The sequence below is a fragment of the Balaenoptera acutorostrata genome, chromosome 5, assembly GCF_949987535.1.
Source record: "Balaenoptera acutorostrata chromosome 5, mBalAcu1.1, whole genome shotgun sequence".
Classification (NCBI taxonomy): Eukaryota; Metazoa; Chordata; class Mammalia; order Artiodactyla; family Balaenopteridae; genus Balaenoptera; species Balaenoptera acutorostrata.
Genome location: NC_080068.1, coordinates 86,530,360 through 86,540,621, shown reverse-complemented (window position 1 = coordinate 86,540,621; position 10,262 = coordinate 86,530,360). Strand labels below are relative to the sequence as shown.

General features: G+C 35.4%; 1 pseudogene; it reads left to right on the top strand.

The window, feature by feature from the left end:
- The first annotated feature begins 946 nt into the window (after window positions 1-946).
- LOC103002466 (tubulin alpha-1C chain-like) lies at window positions 947-2,274 on the top strand (annotated as a pseudogene).
- The last annotated feature ends 7,988 nt before the right edge of the window (window positions 2,275-10,262 follow it).

Below are 10,262 nucleotides of genomic sequence, written 5' to 3'. Positions count from 1 at the left end.
TAAATTAGGCAACAAATGTATAGTTGAGGAAACAGATGCCTCCTAACTATCTGGATATATTCTCTTCACTTTTTAATTACTTTTTTTGTTTATTCACCAAAATTGTATTAAAAGCATATGTGAATATGATTTAGGCACTTATTTAATAAAATTTTATTCTCTAAATTTTCTTACATCTCCATCAATCCCATGATCATTTTTTGTCCATAGCTTTGATTTCCTGGTGCTCTATCCCTTGCCCAGAAATCCTGAATGCCCAGGATTCTGAATGCCCAACTACCCAGATCGTGGCTGTGTTGGAAGTTATACGTTGAGTCTCAATTTGCCCAATTATCTTTCTCTGATGGTTGAGCTTCTCTTCTCTCCCTGCTCTTAGATATTTATTCTCAGTCCTAAAAAGGTCAGCACTTTGTTTTTTCTTTTTCTTTTAAAATCATAGTGGGGAATGTACAAGATTTATGGTTGGAATATATGGATTCAATCTTATCATTTATTCATGTAAGGCAATCAAGATGAGGGTGTATTCTTTTATACAAAACAGTCATAATATTAGCTCTCTAAATGTGTTTATGAGTACCGGTCAGTTAAAAATCACTGGTAAAAACAAACTGTATTGTTGCTATAACAGTATTAGTGTTGTTTCTTATAAACTTGAGTAAAAATATTTTTAAAATATCGAAATAAGGATAATAATTTTTTTCTAATTTTCTTATGCAGTGAAAAGTATTATTGCTATTTTGTTGCATACTATCTTCCTATATATAATATGTATATGAATGCACATGTATACTTTTAAAATCAAAAATAATATATCTAATGAACTGCTTTTTAAATAGTTAATGTTTGACTACTTCTTCCCCGGACTCCTTGGTAGTCTGTTAGTGGGAGATCTTTGTGGCTGTCCCCTCGCCTCCTCCAATGCCACAGAACCTTACAAGTCTCAGCCATGTGTGAGTGTATCTCCATTCATGTTGGCCAGGCTGGTGTCCTTATCAGCAGTGCCTTCTGGGAGTTCTACTGCCTGGAACACGACATCCAGCCCAATGGCCAGATGCCAGGTGACAAGACTATTGGGGGAAGGGATGACTCCTTCAACACCTTCTTCAGCGAAACAGGCACTGGCAGGCATGTGCCCACGACAGTGTTTGTAGACCTGGAACCCACGGTCATTGATGCAGTTTGCACTGGCACCTACTGCCAGCTCTTCCACCCTGAGCAGCTCGTCACAGGCAAGGAAGATGCTGCCAATAATCATGCCCGCAGTCACTACCCCATTGGCAAGGAGATCACTGACCTTGTCTTGGACCGAATTTGGAAACAGTATACAGATCTTCAGGGTTTCTTGGTTTTCCACAGCTTTGGTGGGGGAACTGGTTCTAGGTTTACCTCCCTGCTGATGGAACGTTTCTCTGTTGATTATGGCAAGAAGTCCAAGCTGGAGTTCTCCATTTGCTCAGCACCCCGAGGTTTCCTCAGCTGTAATTGAGCCCTACAACTCCATCCTCACCACACACACCACCCTGGAGCACTCATTGTGCCTTCATGGTAGACAATGAGGCCATCTATGACTTCTGTTGTAGAAACCTCAATATTGAGCACCCAACCTACACTAATCTGAATCACCTCATGAGCCAAATAGTGTCCTACATCACTGCTTGCCTGAGATTAGATGGAACCCTGAATATTGATCTGACAGAATTCCAGACAAGCTTGGTGCCCTATCCCCGCATCCACTTCCCTCTAGCTACATATGCCCCTGTCATCTCTGCTGAGAAAGCCTACCATGAACAGCTTACTGTAGCAGAGATCACCAATGCTTGCTTTGAGCCAGCCAACCAGATGGTGAAATGCGACCCTCACCATGGTAAATACATGGCTTACTACCTGTTGTACCATGGCAATGTGGTTCCCAAAGATGTCAGTGCTGCCATTGCTACCATCAAGACCAAGAGTACCATCCAGTTTGTGGGCTAGACAGGCTTCAAAGTTGGCATTAATTACCAGCCTCCCACTGTGGTACCTGGTGGAAACCTGGCCAAAGCACAGCTTGCTCTGTGCATGCTGAGCAGCACCACAGCCATCGCTGAGGCCTGGGCTTGCCTGGACCACAAGTTTAACCTAATGTATGCCAAGCGTGCCTTTGTTCAGTGGTACGTGGGTGAGGGCATGGAGTAAGGAAAGTTTTTTGAAGCCTGTGAGGACATGGCTGCCCTTGAGAAGGTTTACAAGGAGGTTGGAGCAGAGGTGGGAGAGGATGAGGGTGAAGAGTATTAACCCGTCTGCTACAGTTTTACACTCTTGTCTTAGGATTGTCTTATTTGTGTTCTGTGGAGCTGCCCTTTGTGGCCCTATCTTGTCAATGAAAATGATATTTCTATTTTCAATGTCAAAATAAATAAATAACTAGTTAATGTTCAATGCTAAGAGACCAGGCTGGAGACTAAGAACAAATTAATAGATATTCATTGCCTATCCACAAACAGTGCAGAAGTGCTACAGGCTCTGACGTACCATCCCCATATATTCATGAGAGCTCATTATTAATGAATCTTGAAACAGTGTCAAGGCAAATGAAGTTTTCAGATCAACTTCACGAAATTAGTTAGGGTGGGCATATGCAAACAGCGTTTCACAAATTATATGTGAAAAATCATATAGCTTTATAGCATAAATTTCTTTAGAAGACACAAATTTGACAATCATACAGTTGAAAATGAACACATCGATTCAAAATTTAAAAGGACATATACTTTGTTCTTTGTTATCTCTAAGGTAAATAAAACTGTGTGGTATTTGTATCCTCCCTATGGAGAGGAAAGGCTGCATCTAATTGGGGATAAACCAATGCAGAACCATTCAGATGATCAACTCTTAAAAACATAAATAGCTCATCTTCAGGAACATATGCCTGGAACCTAGTGGGCACTCAAAAGATTGCCACCACATGATAATAGAGCTTTAAATTTCTCTGATTATACTCAATCAGGATCTCTTTAGAATTCAAGATATTAAAGTAGTTCATTGTATTCTGGTGCAGGAATCTCCACTAGAGTCTTAATCCCTTACTAAAGGATATTTATTACAACATAAATTCAGGTTATTCTTATAGTAGAGGAAAGACAAGTTGGAATCTAGAGAAACTATAGCTAAGATACCAATGGATACTGGTTATAGGAATTTACGGGAAGAGACATTTTTCCATGAGACAGTCTTGGCAATATGTCAATTTCCTATTATTCTAAGGAGCAAGAAAATAAATAAAAGATTTAGATCCTAAACACCCATACAAAGATAGAAAAACTGTATTTGTAATGGGCATGCTTTTTACTATATATTTTTGAAATCAGTGTCTGGCTTATTCTAGCACTCAATTTAGTTTTGGATTAAAAAAACACAATTTTGTAGATTCAACCTAGAAAACAAAGTGCATGATTTCACTTGTTTTTGTGTCTGGCTTATTTTCACTCAGCCTAATGTCCTCTAGGTTCATTCATGTTGTTGCCAAAGGCAAAATCTCCTTGAAGATGTAGAAACAGAGAGTAAAACTGGGGAGGGGAAGGGGGGAAAATGGGGAGATGTTGGTCAAAGGGCATAAAGTTGCAGTGATACAGGATGAAGAAGTCTAGAGATCTAATGTACAACATGATGACTATAGTTTTGGTTTTTTTTAACATCTTTATTGGAGTATAATTGCTTTACAGTGTTGTTAGTTTCTGCTGTCAGAAATTTGCTGACAGAGTAGATTTCTTGTGCTCTCATCACACACACAAAATGGTAACCTTGTGAGGATCTGATATGTTAATTAGCTTGACTAGTAATCATTTCACTCTATGTGTATCAAATCATAAATATTTCCAATCTTTATTAAAAATAAAAATACTTTGTATTTTTTGTTTTAAGTAAATTAGAGTATGAATAAATTAATGAGTAATCATTCCAACAGATGATCTTTAAATCTTAACAACAAAAAGAACAGCTCTCTGATTCTTGGATATTATTTTTAAATATATGAAATTATAAGGGAGGGAAAGAGAAATTAACCAATATTCCCAATATACATATAATTACTATGAAACTGTAGAGTAGGCACAATACCATTCTCACGATTGCTAATTTCTTCCACTACTAAACTTTTCCAGGACTAAAAACTGAATGATTATAGCCCTCACCAAGTTTCATTTTATTTTCTTAAGTAAAACAATTTTACTTTAAACATGTTCTCAAAGATGAGAAAACTACATTATATTGGAAAGTGCACTGGGTGTGAAGTTATGGCATGGCTTTTGTTTTTGTTTGTTTTTTAATCTTGGTTCTACCACCTGATAGTTATAAAATTCTGGAAAAATAACGTTATTGTCCTATACAGTAAAATGAAGGGAGAGGATAAGAGAGATAAATATTTTATTTATTCCTCATTCCAGCCATGTGACTTGGTACTATGAAGGGCAGTACAGTGCAATAATTAATAGTCCAGGCTCTGTGGTCAGGCAACCCTATTTCACCAGTAAATGCCAATCAACCACAGAGTCCTGAAGAGTCAAGACTGCCTGACAGAAAAGCACATGTCTGTCCCAATCTAACCTTCTGTGGTCTAATAAAAGGATGACAATGAGAACTAATTAAACAGCATTGGAGAAAGAAGAACAATATCCATCCTTTACAGCCGTTAATATTTCTGCTTATGAACAATACTGTGAAACTGTGATTGTTTTTCCCAAAACCGCCTGTGTAGAATTCAGAATTTGTTTCTACATTTGTTTGGTGCATGATACTGGAATGCTGCCTATGAAAAATGAATATTTCCAGTAAGAAGTATGTTTCTCTCACATCAGTTCAATTTAGCCTTATCAGAAAAAGTCAGAAAAGGGTACTATTCAATAATGAGAAACATATGTGGCTTAGAGTCACACAAATATAAGCTGCTTCTGGGTGATTTACAGGAATAGTAGAGAAATCAGTGTTTTAAAACAGATATAGCAGTATGGAAATAAGAAAAATATGCTTCTTCCTGAAAAATAATTTAGAGTGTTTTAAAGGATATCTTACAAATTATATATATTATATAAATATTATATATATTATATATATAATATTATATATATAATATTTATATAATATATATATACTTAAAAGAATTCATCATTGTTGTCTGATCACTTCTTCTCTTTTAAATAAACATCTTTCTCCTTGGAAGAAAAGCTAATAGGAGATTTACCATCTATTTTTCCAGCAAAACTTTTTTGTAGAACTGTGAGCAACTGTTTAACAAACATAAAACATTACTCTCAAACAGCACCAAATGCTTCCGGTTGTGTTGTAACTATCTTGGATGGACTTTTGAACAAAGTTCCAATAGATACCTATATATCAGCTAATTCCAACACTTCTTACCTCTGTCACCTTTCACTACCTTGAGATGCTAAATCAGTTTAACAATCAATTCTCTTTGAAATAATACCTATTATTCCTCTAACTTATGCTCCCACTTCTGTCCTCTCTGCCAAATTTATGCTTTTTTGATCTTTTAGCTGGTTTCACTATAAATCAACTAAAATGGATATTCTTTCTGTCCATTCTTTCCTTTTCTTATACAAACCCTAGTCTCTGCAAAATCAATGCCCTCTCCTGTGGTCCATTCAACTTCATGTTGATGTTACCTTCTAGCAATCACACATTGATGGCAGGGATGAGGCTATCAAGAACAGGAATGCAGATGTTGTTCTTATGATAGTTACTATTTCAAACTATTAATCTTTCATTCTTGAAAGAAACTGTTGAATTCAGATCATCTGGTCATAATACTGTCTTTCACTCTTTGTCATCACTCTTACTCACTGAAGATTAAGTCACTGGCCTTATGGATGTCTTTAAGTACCACCAGTATCTTAGGAGATAAGTGTCTACATTAATTGATATTTAATCCACATGTTTTATAATTGTTTCTCTTCCTCAACATCAATGGCTCTAAGCTTCATGCTACATACATCCTCATATACCTCTTGGCAACAACCTAAAACGTTGTCATAATCCAGAAATAGCCAATTAATATTTATACTGCAAAATTCCATTATCTGATCTCATGTTTTTCTAGTTCTCAGTCTCTCCTATTCAATATATCTACTTTCTAAACTCAGAGACATACTTTTTTTCACCAACCTGTTTCCTACCAATCTATTAGCTATATTCTAGCTTTCCTTTCTTCCTCATTCAGGATTCCAAAGCATGTCAATTGCTCTTGTAATTGTTTTTATTGCTGATTTTCTTATCTGCAAGTATCTCTCAAACTTTGTCACCTAGCTCATTTAGCTGGAAAAAGTCAAAATGATACAAAATTATGACATACAAATCCTACTTAGTACCATTTCAAAACTTGCTTAACATGTGTATTTCTAAGAATAGAGAGTTTTTAAGGTTTAAAATTGAGAGAAAGGTACACAGACTTCTCATATACTCCCTGTCCTCACACATGCATAGCCTCACCCATCATCATTTTTTACCAGAATGGTCATTTTTTTCTTTTGAACCAAAGATGAACCTACATTGACACGTCATAATCATCCAAGTCCATAGTTTACATTATGTTTCACTCTTGGTGTTGCACATTCTGTGGGTTTGGACAGAAGTATAATAACGTATATCCATCATTATCAAACAGTATTTTCACTGCCCTAAAAAGCCTCTGTGGTCCACCTATTCATCTCTCCCCCTTACTTGTCCCTGTCCGCCACAATCACTGATCTTTTTCTCCCTAGTTTTGCCTTTTCTGGGATGTCATATAGTTCAAGTCATACAGTATGAAGTCTTTTCAGATTGGCTACTTTCACTTAGCAATAGGCATTTAAGTTTCTTTTATGTCTTGACAGTTCATTTCTTTTCAGCTTTGAATAATATTCCATTGTATGGATTTTCTACAGTTTATTTATGCATTCACCTACTGAAGGGCATCTTAGTTGTTTCCAAGTTTTGACAATTATGAATAAAGCTGCTGTCAACACAGGTATGTAGGTTTTTGTGTAACCTACACAACTTGGGGTAAATAACAAGAAGCAGAATTGCTGTATCGTATAGTAAGAGTACATTTTGTAAGAAATTGCTAAACTCTCTTCCAAAGTGGTAGTACCATTTTGCATTCTCACCAGTGTGTACAAAAACTATAGTTAAGCATATTTAAAAAAATAGGAATATCTACCTAATTGATTTTTATTTGTTACTCCACATAATATCTGTTCAAAGAAAATAGGTTTTTTTAATTAAATATATTTATGCTATTTAATAAGCATTTTTCTCCAGACTCAAGTATTTCCTCTCAATTTCATTGACTTAGATAAATGGAAGAAAATCAACTTCTTATAACCATGATACTTTTCAAAGACCTCTCCTATTTTTGAATGCTTATATTTTTCTGTTTCCTTTATGGTAGGTAGTGCCAGATTTATTTTAAGTAACAGTGAATATGATTTTTAGGATGTACATATATAAAATTGTATTGATGCTACACAGTCTGCTTCTTGATGAGAACTGGCATTTGTATACATGTTAAGTTTTCATAATGCAATACTAATAGAGAAGTATGTAAAATAATTTGGTACTTCGAATTCAATTATATATAAGACCAGTAGCCTGATGTCGATTCTGCTATACTGTACATGATGTACATGATATAAGGATGATTGTGGGTATATATTAAGAGACTTGATTGGAAGAGTCACATGTCAATCATTATTCAAAGCAGAAAAATGACTAATCACTCATAACCTCTGTTTTTTCCCATGTGGTAGAGGAAGAGCCTTAACTAATGCAAGAGAAACTAATTAGTTTCAGGTAGAAAAATACATTGTCTGATACTCATCTATACTCTGCAGTGTACATTCTTCAGCACTATGTAGATGTAAGATTTATGATTTATTATCTTTCTAAAATGTTATTGCCTCTTATAATATGGTTATTAATTTTTTGTACTAGTATTAAGCATCTTTTAATATTTACCTTACATTTATTAAGAAAATAGTGGGTCTAATACTTAAATATAATAGCAACTATCATTTATAGAGTATTTACTAAGTACCAAGCCCTGTGCTAAATATTTTACATATCAACGCCATTTAAACATCAAACAACCTTATGAGCTAGATATTTAATTTTACAGAAGAAACTGAGTTTCAAAAAGGTTAAAATGACAGCTGCTCTATGTCAGACAGGATACAGCGTCAGTTCTATTTGACACCTAACTCTGTTTGGTGCATCTTAGTAAAAATTCAGTGAAAGGCATTACAAGTGGTTAATAATTGAGTTTCTAGAGTGGGAAACAACTGGATTTGAGTCTTCTTCTACTACTAGGTATGTTACCTTGGGCAAGTTCCTGTGTGTGTGTGTGTGTGTGTTTTCATTGACAAATGGGAGTAAAAGTGGAACCCACCTCATGGAGCTCTTACTAGGCAGGTAATGCCAACATTTTCACCTTATAAAAATAATAAGTTTTAGGAAGTCCTTGCTGCCATTTTTCTTTTCCTTCCTCTTTTTAAAGCCATATCTACATGCTTCTTAATGCTGGATTTTTACAATTGAATTTCTCAATCGAGTCAGTGAAACAAGAATCATTTCAGAAGCTATTAATCATGCATTGGAATAATCTAGGTATGGAAAAATGCTCTTTACAATGTTTCTGGGCATATGGACAGAACTGACTAGTAGGGTTTCTGATGTCAGTTGGGGCAATTGTCAAAGCCCCAACCTTAGAGCAATAAGCTGAGACTCTAGGAAAGATTGGAAGGTAGACAGTATTGCCAGTCTTGGCTTTTGGTGGAGAGTCCAAGCTGATAACCAAAGCTACACATACAAACAGTATGCCAAGATAGGTTCCTTCCACATTATTTGGGCAGTCAATAACAGGTGTCACAATAGGGTGGCAAAATATCCCAAAAGGTATTAGTAAGTCCACTTAAGGTAATTAATTTCAAATTATGAAAGGCTATCATATAATAATAGTGTAATAATAGTGTGGCTTTGGGCAAGCAACAGTTTCTCTGATCCTTGAGTTTTCATATCTACAAAATGGAGAGAATAAAAATGCTAGCATAATTTATTAACACCTTTTATGCAAAGTGAACTTATAAGTGTTTGAATACAGAGGATATATTGCCTAAGATCTGAAAGTCTAATGGTGAGAGCAGACAAAACTAACAGTAAATATTTAACAGTACAATAGTAATGTTTTGCTTTTCTGTAGTGTTTCACTGTTTAAAAGAAAACAAATTTCCAAACATTTTCTCAGATGCTTATGCAGTATATAGGATGTAGTTTATTGTTTTAAAGTTGAGGATTTAAAAAATCTGGAGTTAAATAAGTCTTTTAGAGATCTTTAATTTGTAAGAGAAATAAAGTAAGACCTAAAATAGCTTGAGTTAAAAGATATTTTATTGGTGTATGTAGTAACAGCCTGAGATTAGGGAGTCTTTCAGGAATGATTGGATTCAAGACCAAGAAGAAAAAGTTTTACCTAATTTCTCAGAAATACCAATACTTCTTATATTTTGTTTCATTGCCAGGCACGGAGCTGTATCCCATACTGGCTCTAAACATACATCCTGTGGTCGGAGGAAGATGGCTGTCACCTCTCCAAATAGAAAGTTATCATAAAGGTAAATTCAATTTTTTCAATAATGTCTGCAAAATTCCTGAGAGTAAGTCTGATTTGAAAGGCTTGCATTGCATGCCCAATCCTCAACCAGTAGCTGTATATAGAGGAATGTGGTCTGCTCTCAGTCAAGGGCTCAATGCATGGAACAGAGTACAGGGAGGCAGAACCCTCTCAATTTGATTACGTTAGCTAACTATCCTCACTTTTTAGATAAGTGGATAACCAAATAAAAATTGGCACTGATGCTCAAGGCGGGAAAGATGCTGGGGATGCCAATTGAAACACCTGCCTCTGAAGATGAACAGTTTAAGGTATAGGAGGTAGGCAACAACAGAATGCAGGCACTCTGCATACATAGAAAAGAATAATTTTTCAAATTAGAGACTGGGAAAAATATATATGTGCAAGTATGAAGTGACTACAAAATTGAAAGAAAAAAATGGTTGCAATGAGTTGAGTAACTAAAGTTACTTGAATCATAGTAAATGAGCTCTGAAAAACTTCATGAAAGGCATTCCACTTAAAGAATTACACAGGCCTCCTTTGGACTGTCTATTTGATATGTAAAATTCTATCTGAAGGTATGACCAAATGAATTCCATAGATCATATTTCAGGGACAGACA